General features: G+C 50.7%; 1 pseudogene; it reads left to right on the top strand.

Annotated features, from left to right (window-relative positions):
• The window catches only part of LOC120375816, a 647,258-nt pseudogene that overhangs the window by 364,478 nt on the left and 267,490 nt on the right, over window positions 1-15,290 (top strand).

The raw sequence follows: 15,290 nt of genomic DNA, 5'->3' as shown, positions 1-15,290 counted from the left end.
TGTGAATTCTTCAAGCCCTCTTTTGAATATTTGGGACACATCATTGATTCTGCAGGTCTTCATAAGGCCCCTGCAAAAGTTAAAGCTATTGTGGAGGCTCCCCCACCTCGAAATGTAAGCCAGCTGCGCTCGTTTCTAGGACTCCTGAACTATTATGGAAAGTTCATCTCACAGTTAGCCACACTGCTAAAACCACTTCATGAGCTCCTTGGGCAGAACAAGGCCTGGAAGTGGACTGAAGCCTGTGATGTTGCATTTAACAAAGCTAAGGATGCATTGTTAAATTCTGAAGTTCTAACGCACTTTGATCCATCCTTACCCCTGCAATTGGCCTGCGATGCTTCCCCTTATGGAGTGGGAGCGGTCGTGTCACACATTATGCCTTCGGGAGAAGAAAGACCTATTGCTTTTGCTTCACGCACTCTAAGCAAAGCAGAAACTAACTACGCCCAAATCGAACGTGAGGCATTAGGAATTGTTTTTGGAATTAGGAAGTTTCATCAGTACCTGTTTGGGCGAAAGTTTACTCTTCTTACAGACCATCGACCTCTGACATCAATTTTTGGACCCTACACAGGCATTCCCCATTAGCTGCTAGTCGATGCAACGTTGGGCATTGATACTTTCTGCACACACATATGAAATCAAATATCGAAATCCACTCTGCACGGCAATGCAGATGGCCTCTCAAGGTTGCCTTTTCCGGTCAAACATCAAGATAGTGCCCAAAAGGAAATCTTCTACTTTGAACAGGTAGAGAATACACCCATCACTGCTACTCAGATAAAGAAGGCAACCCGCGTTGACCCAGTATTATCCCAAGTTATGGACCTGGTGATGCATGGAAAATCTCGACAAACCTCTCCGGTCTCACCCGACCTTGTTCCCTACATGTCCAGGCGGACGGAGTTATCGGTCCAATCTGGTTGTTTGTTGTGGGGGAGGCGTGTCATTATTCCACCACCCTGAGATCACAGATGTTAGAACAGCTACATTCCAGTCACTGTGGAATAGTGCGCATGAAGGAAATTGCAAGCTATTTTTGGTGGCCTAGATTGACGGTGCTATTGAAGAGAAGGCAAAAGCTTGTATGTCATGTCAGGGTGTAAGAAATGCACCCAAGTGGGCACCCCTACACCCATGGACTGGCCTGAAAACCCATGGCAACGTATTCACGTTGACTTTGCTGGCCCCATTGAAGGAAGCATGTTCTTGGTGGCAGTAGATGCACATTCTAAATGGCCAGAAGTATCTATAATTCAGTCAACTACTGCAGAGAGTACTATCCAAAACTACGAGGACTCTTTAGTCGTTTTGGTCTGCCAGAACAACTTGTGAGCGACAACGGACCGCAGTTCGTCTCCCAGGAGTTTCAAAATTTTATGAAGGCAAATGGGATACACCACATCACGTCAGCACCATATCATCCGTCCACCAACGGATTAGCTGAAAGATTTGTGCAGACAATGAAAAACGCTTTGAAATCAGCAAAGGGACAACACTCCATTCAAAAGCGTCTGGATACCTTCTTACTTTCCTATAGAAACACACCTCATGCTACGACCCAGGCTTCCCCAGCCTTTCTAATGATGGGACGACAGCTGCGCACTTGCTTTGATCTGCTGAAACCTTCTGAACCCAGACAAACTGTGCAACATCAGCAGCAATATCAAGTTATCAGACGGGCACCCAGAGCAAAAGACGAACCTTTAGCCCAGGACAGCCAGTTTTGGCTCGGAATTATACTTCCAGAGCTAAATGGGTCCCGCCACAGTCATCACTCAAACAGGACCTGTTTCCTATACAGTCCGGACTGCAGAGAATCTTACCTGGCGGCGACATGTAGATCAGCTGTTGCCAGGTCATGCCAGTCTTCAGGACCCATCTGCAGTTGAGGGTCTGACTTCACCCTCCTGGTGAGACACCGAATCATGAGTCACCTGTTCCTGACTGTTCTCCTCCATTACTGCCGGCAGCTGAGATACCCCTTTGCCCAGCACGAGCTGATACCACCTCCTCACCTATTCGTGCTGCGGACCCTGAGCCCCTAGTACTTTCGGGTGCAACAACACCAGAAGTTCGCCGTAATCCACCTAGAGACAGAAGGCCTCCTCATCGGCTGGATCTTTAGTTAGGGCGAACCCACGGTTTTGGGGCAAAATAATCCCCAGGGTTTAGCCGGGAATGGAGGCAGTCTACCCTCCTTCTCTAGTTTAGTGTGTGTTTTATTTAGGGGATGTTTTTATTGGGGGGGAGGAATATGTTGTGTATTTGGTTGTCATGGGTTTTGTTACTATGGCAACTGAGTTAGACTATTAAGGGATAGCTCAGCCGGTTTCAACCTGCTGAGTGAGCGCTCTGTTCCTGTAAATAAAATGGAGGTTTTGGTTAGCTGTCTGCTCTCTGGCCTCAAGTGATTGTTTCCTACACCGGCTGCCCCAAGGACTTAACAGTTTCAATTTTTTATTTTGGCTTTGGTTATTGATGGGATCTTTAAGAACTTTGGATTTAATACTAAAATTTGGAACAGATTTAGATTATTTAAAGTAAACCCTGTTTACTATTTTATTTTAATAAAGGTTGTATTGCTCTAACCCCTGGCCGGGGGGAGAGGAGATGAGCCTGGCCTTTAAGTGGGAAGGAGCAGAGGCATGGGAGGCATGGCCCCCATGAAGGGTGGGGCCAGGTGATGGGGGGCACAGCCCCCAAATTTTTTTTGTCTAGCCCACCTCAGTCCCCCACCAAACGAGAAGAGTCTGATGCCACCCCTGCTGGTCACTGGGTGTCACTGCTGCTCCATGGGAAACATGCTCTGTGCATTACCCAGATTGGTGGGAAACACACTCTGTGCATTACCGTGACTGGTCCGTGGGTGTCACTGCTCCTAGAAGGCAGACACACGCTGTGCATTACGCCACCTGGCCACTGGGTGTCACTGCTGCGCCCAGGGAGACATAAGAACGGCCAGACTGGGTCAGACGCAAAGTCCATCTAGCCCAGTATCCTCCTGTCTTCTGACAGCGGCCAGTGCCAGGGGCCCCAGAGGGAATGAACAGAGCAGGGAATCATCAAGTGATCCATCCCCTGCCGCCCATTCCCAGCGTCTGGCAAACAGAGGCTACAGGCACCATCCCTGCCCACCCTGGCTAATAGCCACTGATGGACCTGTCCTCTGTTCATTTATCTAGTTCTTTTTTTTAACCCTGTTATAGTCTTGGCCTTCACAACATCCTTTGGCAAGGAGTTCCACAGGTTGACTATGCAACTGCCCAGAGTTTACCCCCCACCCACCCCCGGTTGTATATGGAAAAGAGAATGAGGGCCGTCCTGCCTCACTCTGTTCCTGCCATTTTGGGTCAACAAATAAGTCACATGGGAAAGACAGCTCCCATTTCCCATCCTTATAGATCAGGGGCCAACTAGGGGGAGAAGCCCAGCTCAAAAACAGGTACCTGCCTCAGGTAAAGTTGCTGCTGCTGCCCCAGAGGACAAGCTGTCCCTGCACAAAGAAGGCTCAAAGGACCTACCAAAGCCTGAGATTGAACCAGGGACCTTTAGATCTTCAGTCTAACGCTCTCCAACTGAGCTACTTTGGGAGCTAGGTGGCAATATTTTGGCTTGTTGCTTCTCTGTCCTGGAGGTTTTTGCAGCAGTTGCACACAAAAAGGACGTCATTTTGAGTGGCCCATGGAGACAAGACTCGCTTTTGCCTGCCTTGCTCAGCTTGACTTGCTGCCTCACCCCGTTCCTGCCCTAGTGCCCGGGTTGACCTGGTGGGGGAAGGGGACTGGGGGGCCAGTGGTGCGGGGAGGAAGTTGAGCTGGACCCTGAGCTAGACTAGACCCTGGCGGTGAGAGTCTGGTCACCACTTGCCGCCCCCCCCCCCCCGTTGTCCTGGCTTCCCCCACTGGGCGTCATTTCGGGAGGGAAGTGGGGCTTCTGCCTCCCCGCCCCGATTTTCACACCGCAGAGGAGTGCGAACAGCTCCACACCCCCACTGGAGGAACCCGGTGCTCCACACCCCCACTGGAGGAACCCGGCGCCCTTAGCTGCTTCCCCTGCTCCACACCCCCACTGGAGGAACCCGGCGCCCTTAGCTGCTTCCCCTGCTCCCCCCCAGCTGTGCTACTGAGTGGAAGCCTCCTGTGCCCATCACACAGAGCTCGATTAATCAAAACCCTCTTCTGCCAGCACCAGGCCTCCTGCTTCTTACACTGGGCCTGCAAGCGAGGGGGCGGCTGGTACAGCGCCAAGAGTCTAACCTGTGAGGCAGGAGGCGGCTGATGCCCGCAGCCTGCTGGGGAGCTCCCAGAAGTTATTAAGGGACAGAGACTCCTCAATGCCCTTAGTAACAAGGGTTTGGGAGTCACCGAGGCCCGTAAGGGGGTCACTATGTCGGCCTTATAACCCTGGGTGTCAGGTCACTGTGCAGCTTTGATCTAGAGCTCGGATCCCAACAACTGACCAGAAGCCCACAGCCTCCCCCTGGGTCAGCCCCACCTGGTTACTCCTTACAGGCCGACCTTACTCCGCTTCCAGCCCCGGATTCACCCCCTAATCATCCTACTGCCACTCAGAGCCACAGCCGTGGAGGTGCTGAAGGAGGGAGGGGTGACTCTAGGGTGGGGTTCTTCTCTAAAGATGGCTGGCAGAAAGGTGGTGCTCAGCTCTGTCAGCGACCTGCCCAGTTGCCTCGCTGCCAGGGGATGCAGACGTTTCTGTAAGGCCATTAAATGGGTATTTGGCTTCTGAGTGAATGTGAGGAATGTGCAATCCTGAGAGGGAATTTCCATCCTTCTTTTTACTGCTTTTCAGGGCCCCAGTGGCCTAATGGATAAGGCATTGGTTTCCTCAGCCAGAGATTGTGGGTTCAAGTCCCATCTGGGGTGGAAAACTCCTTTCTTCTATATTGCAAAGAAGCCTTGGTATTATGTTCCCCAAGGAAGCTGGGAGACATTTGAACCCAAAGTACTGGATCTTGGGAGCAATCCCCCAGAAACAGCATCTTCCACTTGACAAATGCTTTCTAGACCCATCAGTAGCAAACACTTAATACTAGTGTTTGCCTGAGAATAGAAGGAAGGGGAGTGTTTACTCCGACACCTCAGTGAGTGAAACAGACAGAAAGAGCAAGGCTGTCCTGAAAGAGAATGGATCTGTCTGGAGACAAAGCAGAACCTGAGAATGAGCAACAGTGTGAAAAGAAGAATTTCAAATGTGTGTTTGGTGTTAGATAGGTTGGTCTGACAAATTTCAAGAAAATACCAATGCTCATAGACAGATGCGGACACTGGCTGCTTCTGATCTTTTACTGAGAATTCATTGAGAAATATTTTCCTTAATTATGTTATGGAATATTAGGTGGGCTATGAAGGCACCATTCCTCCTGCTTTCGCCCTTCGAGACAACACGGCTACATGGCATGCAGCCAATGCTCACCTTCCAGTCAACTGCTAGAGAAGACAACACAGACAGGGATGGCAGCAGGGCAGCCTGGAGCTCTATGGAGACGGTGGGACCAGGTCTCATCAATGGGGAGGTGGCCACCCCAGCATGCACAAGGCTGAGCCAGTAAGTGTGGTGTGTGCTCCACGGTGCCCCTACTCCCTGCACGTGGTGGTGGAGGGCAGTTACTGAGTTCGGTTGGTTTGGGAAATTTAGGGCTTGGCTACACTTGCAGAGGTAGAGCGCTGGGAGTTAAACCACAGCAGGGAAACCGCTGCCGTGTGTTCTCACTGACAGCTGCAAGCGCACTGGAGTGGCCACATTAGCAGCTCTGGCAATGCCACAGAGAGCAGTGCAGTGTGTTAGCTATCCCAGTGTGCAAGTGGCTGCAATGTGCTTTTCAAATGGGGGACGGGGGTGGAGTGTGACAGGGAGTGTGTTGTGTGTACGTGGGGGGAGTGACAGTGTGTTGGGGGGCTGAGAGTGTGTCAGTATGCTGTCTTGTTTGTTCAGACAGCAGCAGACCCCACCTCCCCTCATACACACTCACAACAGCAGCAGCATTCCACACTGATGGTTGCTTTGTCCCAGAGCAGATAAGCAGCTGGCTGTCAGAAACGGAGCTTTGAAAGGGGATATCCGCATGCCTGCAGCCGATTTCAAAACAGTGACCAGAGTGGGCACTTGACTTCAGGGGATTATGGGACATTTCCTGAGGCCAAACACAGTGCAGTGATGCAACACGTCATCCACACTGATGCCCGGGTATTTCAGCAGGGCTCAGCGAGCTTTATGCTTCTCATGGAGGTGGATTACCAGGAGCACTCCACCTGCAGAGCCCAGGTGCTCCATGTGCCTTGCGAGTGTGGACACCTCAGGAGTTAGGGCACCCGGGGCTGCTTTAATGGGCTCTAACTTGCAAGTGTAGCCAAGCCCTTAGACTATGTCACTTGTGTGACTTACTTGTGCTATTGTAATAAATACAATAGACGTGCAATGGTCAGAAATCGCACCAGGAGAGAAGTATATTGCAGGGAAACCCTAAGGAAAATAAGAGTTTAAATTATCCTCCACATGTCCCTCGTCCCACTAAAATGAATCCAACCCACAGGGCACGTGGGGAGAAGTCTCGGTGTCAGGATGCTACATTGTTAGCACAGTAAATGAAGCTGCAAAATAAATGATGTTTAAATGACCTCACTCTATTTTTTACAATTCGGTATTAAGAGGTAATAGATACAGATGGACACCAGGCAGGGTTGTTTGGAGGATGAAGCCTTTATGTTTCCATCCCCCACCACTGTCAAGTTTTAGCCAATTAGGACAAGTCAGCAAATAAGAACAACCTCAATTTTCAGTAACTGCTACAGGTAGCAAAGTCCTACAGGGAGCAGTTTCTGGCACTACACCTGCGCAGCTCTGCTCCCCAGCTCTTCTCGGGCTCCTGCTCTCTCCTTAGCTCCGCCCCACTCTGACCCAGGCAGTTCCAGCTCCCACAGAGGATGGGACCCCCTGGCCTGGTGACTTCCTCATTACACTGCCTGGCCTGTCAGTGCGGCTAACTTGGAGCTTTGGCCTCTCCCCATTGCCCAGGGGACTGTCAGTCTCAGGGGCCTGATTTCCCATTGGCCCTTCACCCTTCTACTGGGTCTGGGAACTAGCCAACCAAACCCCCACTAAGCTTTAGTAAGGCCAACAATCCCTTTACATGAGCCGGCCCCATGAGGGTCACTGATGGCCAGAGAAGGCAGCATGAGCTGGTCCCATGGTGTAATGGGCAGCACTCAGGACTCTGAATCCTGCAATCTGAGTGCAAATCTCAGTGGGACCTTGTGGTAAAGCCCTGGAGCTCACACTGCTCCACTTCCTGTCTCCAGCTCTGCAAGAGCAATTTCTTCCTCCTGCTGGATGGGTCAGGGCTCTAGAACTGACACCTGAGGGTTGGGATTCTCACAGCTTCACCTGGTGCCCACAAGTCTGGCACTTGCCACTGTGCTTGAAGGAAGCAGGGCTGGGCAGGTGGGAGCCCAGCACTTCTCCTCCTCTGGGCACCTGGAGCAGAGGCGGCTGGTGCTGACAGCTCCAAGGGAAGGCTTGTAAGCAGCGGAGGTCAGGCAAGAGGAGGGGAGGACCATGTCTATGTGTGGCCAGCAGACAGCCACAGGGCCAGCCTGCTCCTGCTGTGCTGAACCCCACTGAAGGCCACCCACAGGCCAGCATGCAGGGCGGCTGCTGATGCTCTGTGGCCAACATCAGAAGAGGGTAGGAAAGCAGGGCCAGCCCCCCTGGTGGGGCCTCTGACCGTTCCCACTCATGGTGCTGACTTTGGAAGTGGAGCCGCCCATTTTCTTTGTCAAGTCAGGAAGGGCAAAGGCGAGACTGGAAGCACCTGGGGCTCATGCCCCAGCCTTTGTGACACCCAACCCCCAACTCCTTCCTGGGGCTCTAGCTGAAGCCAGAGCATTGGCCTGAGCGGCTAAGAAGAGGTTCCAGCTGTGAAGGGAGCAGGACTTGCAGCACAAAGTGAGCACAACCACGAGGGGACTAAAATCCTGAATCATCCGATCCACAGGGAGATGCCTTATCCTTTAGGCCACATGATGAGGGGATCTAAACACTTCTTTGGAAAAGCCGGACACTGTGTTTCTCAGGTCATCTGCTGAGGGGGCCGAGACGCTCTGGGCACAAGAAGTTAAGTTCCCAGTGACAAGTGAGACTTAATTGTATGGGGCGAGGTGCAGGGCTTTGGCAGGGAGGCTCGGGCATGGGGGATTGAAGTGCAGCGGATGGACCGGCTCTCTAGGCACAGAGATTTAGTCTCCCTGAGGAGGAGGAGGAATCCTGCTGACAGGCAGTGGCTGTGCAGAAAAAGAGGAGGGGTTCTGGGGACTTTTTTGCCTCTCTTTTGCCTGCCTGCTCACTCTTGCCTGCACACTGGGATAATCACTCTTGTGGTGAATGGTGAAGATGTTTCCTAACAAGCCCAGGTAGCTCAGTTGGTAGAAGCATCAGGCTCTTAATCTGAGGGTCCAGGATTCAAGCCCCTGTCTGGGTGCTCAGCTTTTAAGTTGCCTTGTGTGCCAGGAGCCAAACTCTATTCACAGCCACACAGGGATTCCCAGTAGCTGTGGCCATTTCCTGGAAAGGTTCCTTTCCTTAGCAATCAGAAGAGAGGCCACATCCACAGGAGCAGGTGCAGATAGCGCAGTCTCCGGCTGCCAGGAAGCGCTGTGGGGCCAGGTGCTGAGAAAGCCCAGAGGGGGAGCAGCAGAGATGAGAGGAAGAGACACAGAGAAGCAAGGAGAACAGAGCGCAAGTGTACAGGGGGTTCAGGTCCGGCTACTGTGAGGAGCTTCCCTGGTTTATACACGATCCTGGTGGAATTGGCCAGTGGAAGGATCTGAGTCCCTACCCCCTTACCCAGAGGCTGCCTGACCTCGAGGACTGTTAGGATACAGATATTCGGGCCTGTCTGCAAAGGCCTGTACTGTAAGAATTTAGGTGTATTTTTATCACTTAGCTAGTTATAAAGATATAAAAGAAAGAATAAAAAAATCACTGTCTGTCTGTGTAATGGCCTTCTCTCACTGTGACAGTCTGAGGCCTGGTTCTTCAGCTAAGCAGCAAAGGCAGCCATAAGGTGGGAAGTGTATGGTCACATCCTCACATTCCCAACTAGTCACATTGAAATAAGGTGCTATTGGGCTGTTAGGGACACAATCCTCTCCTGATATTCCATCACCTCCAGAGAAAGGGAAACTTAGTTTGGTAGCATCCTGTCTGGCAAGAACTCACTTATCAATAGACACAGCTGGAAAACCCTTATGTCTGTATAGATGTAGTTGTGAAATCCTCCCTTCTGTATTGTTTTGTATGTTTATTTGCATGGTCTCTGTCTGGTTCTGTGATTGTTTCTGTCTGCTGTATAATTAATTTTGTTGGGTGTAACCAGTGAAGGTGGTGGAATATAACCATGTTACAGTATATCAGGACTGGTTAGTCTAGAGAAGGAGTGAGGGTGCCAGGCGGCGCAGCGGTCGGGGCCGCGTGGTGAGTGCCCCGCTGAAGCGCTGGCCGCCCCCCTTCTCTCTCCCTCCGCTCCCTCCCCTCCCCCCCCCCCACTAGACCGGGCACGCACTCTGCAGCACAGGGAGTCCACTGGCTCCGGCCGCCCTGTGGGGTTTTTCTTTGTTTTTCCCCTGCTTTGCCGGCCGCGCCGTTGTTCTTCCCCACCCCTGCTTTGCTGCTCCAGCCCCACAATTTTTGTGTTGTCCCCACCCCCACTTTGCCACTCCAGCCACGCCGCATCCCCGCTTTGCTGCTCCAGCCACGCCGTGTCCCCTGCTTTGCCGCTCCAGCCCCACCGTTTTGTGTTGTCCCCGCCACTTTGCCACTCCAGCCACGTCGTGTCCCCGCTTTGCCACTTCAGCCGCGCCAGATCCCCACACCCCCACTTTGCCGCTCCACCCGTGCCGGTTTTTCCCCTGTTTTGTTGCTCCGGTGGCCCCACCCCATTTTTTTGCTTGGGGCGGCAAAGCTGACTCCTGCCATCTTTACAGGGGCCTGACAAGCTTTACTTGTGTTTGGATTGTGCAAAGCAGAGGAGCAGGTGATGTTTCCTTACAAGTTGTGTGTGAGTGAATCTTTGGCCAGGTCTGCACTACAAAGTTGTTTCAGCAGAATTATATTGCTCAGGTGTGTGAAAACACACAACGCTCCTCGGTCGGCAGCTTGTGGCTGGTGCACACACTGCAATGCCATGTCTGGCAACAAAACTGCCCTGTTTTGGTGACAAAATAAAACGACTTCGATGAGAGGTCTAGAGCTTTTGCAGCAAACTTAAAGTGACAGAGTGTCAGTGTAGATGCTGCTGTTCATTATATCACCATAACTGGCCTCCTCCAGTATCCCACAATGCCCGCCGTGAACTCGCCTGCCCTGCATTCCTGCTACAGAGCCATGGGGCCCTCCCCTTACGTAGCTCCGGGAAGTTCTCACAGCTGAGACTGCTGCTCTGCTCCAGCAGCCAGGAGCAAATCACTGCCGTGGATGTTGCTCTCTCCTGCACTGTGAACACAGAGCAGGGTGGCGGGAACTTCCATACATTGGGGGAGGCAGCGGCATCCGAACTGTGACACCCCCATGACACCCCTTCCATCAAGGAGGCTCTTACCTTCTAAACAGGGACGGCTGTTTTCTAGTAAAATCACTAAAAGGGAAGGAGAAAATTCGAAAGAGGTTCCTCCTGGCGCCACGTCCGTGAACCCGAATACTCTCTCAGTCCTCAAAGAGAGACCTGGAGAAGGAGACTTGCTGAAGCAAAGCCACAGGGTCTCTGAGGTTTCCCTGGCCCTCGCCCTGTCCTGCCTGGCTGATGTCAGCATCTCTCTGTGAGGTCACCACCTCCCACCACCTTTGACCAATAAACTGAGGTCCTGCAAAAGGGCCTTTGTGATGTCACTGCCACACCCCTCCCTTGCTGTGCTAATGTCCTGCCCCGGGCCAGGCACTTTGGAGGTTTGAGCTACTCCCTGTGGATCACCCCACTCAAGGAGCAACAAAGAATCCTGTGGCACCTTATAGACTAACAGACGTTTTGCAGCATGAGCTTGCGTGGGTGAATACCCGCTTCTTCAGATGCAAGTCAAGGAGCTGCTCGCTCTAGGCAGCAAGCCGGCTAGACAGGAAAACATCAGACGCTGCTCCAATGCTACACTCAGTTTTTCAGAAATTAGTCGACTTTATGGCCAGAAGAGACCATTAGAGCATCTAATCTGACCCCCTGCATATCACAGGCCTCCTGTATGACACCAGAGCTACTTTTGGGGGCAACACATTCCAGAAAGGCAGCTAGTCTTCATTAAATGACATCAAGAGATGGAGAATCCACCACTTTCCTTGGTAGCTTGTTCCTGCGTAGCTTGTTCATCCTCGCTGTTGAATATTTGTGCCTTAGTTGTAATATGAATTTGTCTCTTTTCACCTTCCAGCCATTGGGTCTTGTTATGCCTTTCTCTGCGAGATTAAAGAGCCCTTTCATACCCAATCTTTTCTCTCCATTAAGGCACTTCAACACTTCAATGAAGTCACTTTTCATTCATGAAGGACCCCCCGCCGCCGAATTGCCGCCGAAGACCCAGAGTGGAAGAATCTCCGGAGGCCCGGACCCCACGAGAGTTTTCCAGAGCTCCCGGAGTTAGTGAAGGGACCCCGCTCCAGGAGCCCCAAAAAACTCTTGTGGGGGCCCCTGCGGGGACCAGGGCAAATTGCCCCACTTACTCTACCATCTGGGCGGCCCTGATGGGACCTGGAGCTACTGTTATTTCAGGACTCCTGTGAGACCCTCAGCTGGTTGGTTTGCACTCTGCACTTGGGACTCTCTCTCCTCCTCCCTCTCTGCTGCTCTCCTCCCCTAGACATTGAACCCAGCCCTTGCTGCTGTCAACACCAACTGGCAGAAGGGCCTATAAGTCCCTTGCCTGAGGGGAGGCCAATGCATGTGGTCGGCCATAAGCAATATGATATTTTCTGTCTTATTCTCTATCCCTTTCTTAATGATTCCCAAGATTCTCTTTGCTTTTTTGCCCGTCGTTGCACACTGAGTGGATGTTTTCAGAGAACTATCCGCAGTGACTCCAAAATCCCTCACTTGAGTGGCAACAACTATTTTTGGCCTCGTCATTTTATATGTATAGTTGGGATTATGTTTTCCAATGTGCATCACTTTGCATTTATCAACAAATCTGTCATTTTGTTGCCCTTTCACCCAGTTTTGTGAGCTCTTTAGTAACTCTTCGCAGGCTGCTTTGGACTTAACTTTCCTGAGTAGTTTTGGATCATCTGCAAATTTAGCCACCTCGCTGTTTACCCTTTTCCAGATCGTTTATGAATACGTTGAATAGTACTTGTCCCAGACCCCCTGGGGGCACCACGATTGACCTCTCTGCATTTTGAAAACTGACCATTTATTCCTACCTTGTAATCAGTTATTTACCCATGAGAGGACCTTCCCTCTCATCCCATGAGAGTGTAATAGAGCAGAATAGGGCTTCCTTGGGTGTGGGCGTGAATTGACAATATATCAGGGGTTGTGCACATTTATTGTCCTGGTGAAAAGTGTGTCTGATACTCAGTCTTTGCTGCTCCTGCCAGCTGTGACTGCTGAGGACATTTTCCTTCTCTGCTCCAGGGTCTCTCTTCTGCCAGATTCTCAAAAGTCAGGCCCCTGCAGACTAAGGCAGAGCAGTTTGGTAATAGGCTGCAGGACTCACCACGTAAGAATGTAGCTGCTGTAGCACCTGACTGTCCATGGGCCAAATCCTGCAGCCCTGGATAACCTCCCACTGATGGCGATGGGAATTGAGCCTTTGTAACTAGCTGCTGGTACCTGAGGTCTCAGCTATGGATTAAACTGTTGGCAAACACAGCTTCTGCCAAAGAAGAGAAGGATATAAGTGAAAGAGCAAAGCCGCCATCCGGGAGCTGCTGCAGTCCTGTCACCACAGCTGGAAGGAGAAGAGGAAAACTCCCTGTGCTGGGAGCAGCCCTGAGAAAAGGAAGCTTGTCAGTGAGATCAGTAGCAATAACTGTGAAATGAAGGAGTGCTTTCTCCTCTGTGCCAACATGGCTGAATTGTGTTACTTTACTGTGAGATAAAGCTTTAAAATATCCTGCTCTAATTTCAGGATGGGTCTGTAACCATAACTGGACTCTGTGGGAAATGGCCTCTGGATAGTGATCTTTGGGCAGAGCTTGCTGAAAAGCCTTCCTACTCCCCAGGAGATCCTGGCTTGACCTGCTAGTTCTTCCTTGCTGAACCTAGTTTGTCTGTCAGGCTCCTTTCTTTATTTCTTCTAATGAAAAGAAAAGACCTCACTGCACAATCCTTGTAAGTGCTTGTTCAAGACACAGAGACCCTTCCTTGCACCTAAGTCTTGGAAAGTGTTAAGTGGTAAATCTGGAGCTGATGGAAAGGTTACCATGACTCAGAGTTGAGCTGAAGCTGCTGTGACTGAAACACAGAGCACTAATCAGTATCTGATCACAGCAGCTTGTGGGAGAAGCGCATGTTAGAAGCCCTCTGTCAGCTCAGCTGTGGCTTTCTGTGCATTGAGCCAGCCTGCTCAAGGTCTGCAAGTCTTGAGGGAAATGGGGAACATTTTTACTTTGGAATTTGAAGGTGTAGTCTTGGACCATCAAGTGGAGTGGTTGCAAGTGGCCTGCTGGAGAAGGTACCATGGCTTAGTAGGCTAAAGCACCTGTCTAGTAAAGAGGAGATCCTGGGTTCAACTCTCAGTGGTGCCTTGTTTTATAGCTTTTGTCTCCTCTGCTCACTTTTTCCTGTGTCTTTCTAGGAAACAGAAGAGACCTCCCTTGACAATCCAAGTAATTGCTTGTGAAGGAAAAGGCTTCTTTCCAATGGAGCATTGGAGAGAATCAAATCCTCAGTCTGGTGTTGATGAAAAGGCTATTGGCATTGGCAAGGAGGTTGCTTCCGCTGCAATTTGCTGTGACAGGAGACCCTGTGTTGTGCGCCCATGCAATTCACTGGGGATATCTGTGCACAGAGCCCCTTCTAGAGGGTTCTCTGCAGGGCTTGCAGGAAATGGAGAATGACTGTCCTTTCACTTTTCATGTTATTGTTGATGAAAAATGGAGCAGTTCGGGAGAAGTCCCAGAGCGTGGCACCATGGCAGAGCTTGCCAAGAGAGCTGCTGGATAAAGAGCAGATTCAGGATCCAGCATCCAGTGCTGCCTTGCTGAACGTGCCTCCTCTTGTCCCTTTGGTCAATCTTTTGTTAATGGAGAAGCCAGACTCTGGCTAGCCATACAAATGCTTGCAAAAGAAATGGGTCTTTTTGCTGACAACTGCCAAAAGGAGGCTTTGGATAAACATGGAAACAAGGTCAAGGTCACTGTAACTCATCTTGCATGTGCAGCTGTTGAAGCTACAAGGCAGGGCCCTAAGCACAGTATTACCACGGCTGGTCACAGCAGGATCTCTGTGTGGTGGGATCCGTGGGGTACAATCCCAAACTGTGGAACTGCTTTGTCCTCTTATCTCTCCAGCCTGGGCTGTGTCTTACAATGCTGCACTAGTGTCAAGCAGCAAAACCCCCTCCATGTGCTGTGATCACTCAGCCAACAACATGCAGCAATGCACCCAACTAAGTTGTATGAATGCTCTATAAGCCACTCCTCAATTATACATAGAGAGACACCAGCATATCTCCCCAGCCCTCAGCCTTGCACCTCAGAAATGTACCATCTTACACGGCTCAAAACCTCTTGAAAAGTGCAAGCTCATTAATTAATTCACCACTTCCTGAAAAAGAAAGTGAACATGCACCAGCCTTTGTAATCTGAGCAGCTTTCCCAAGCACTTTGGACAATTTCACAAGTAAGTATAAAACATTAAAATAAATTTATTAACTGCAGAAAGATAGATTGTAAGTGATTATAAGTGTTAGGCAGAGAGGTCAAAATTGGCCACTGAGGGGAGGGATAGCTCAGTGGTTTGAGCATTCACCTGCTAAACCCAGGGTTGTGAGTTCAATCCTTGAGGGGGCCACTTAGGGATCTGGGGCAAAAATTGTTCTTGCTAGTGAAGGCAGGGGGCTGGACTCGATGACCCTTCAAGGTCCCTTCCAGTTCTAGGAGATTGGTATATCTCCAATTAGTTTATTTTTTAAATGAAAATAGAATCTCAGTGTGACATTCTAGACCTTTGGAGGAGCAGCTGTACTGCCCATATTCCTCATTTTCATATAATCATGATCTTACATATAGAGCATGACTTGTAAGGTATCAGGGGAAAGGATATGATCTGCTGAAAGTCATTTCTC

This window comes from Mauremys reevesii, linkage group 12, assembly GCF_016161935.1.
Source record: "Mauremys reevesii isolate NIE-2019 linkage group 12, ASM1616193v1, whole genome shotgun sequence".
Classification (NCBI taxonomy): Eukaryota; Metazoa; Chordata; order Testudines; family Geoemydidae; genus Mauremys; species Mauremys reevesii.
This window is presented reverse-complemented; position numbering and strand designations above follow the sequence as displayed.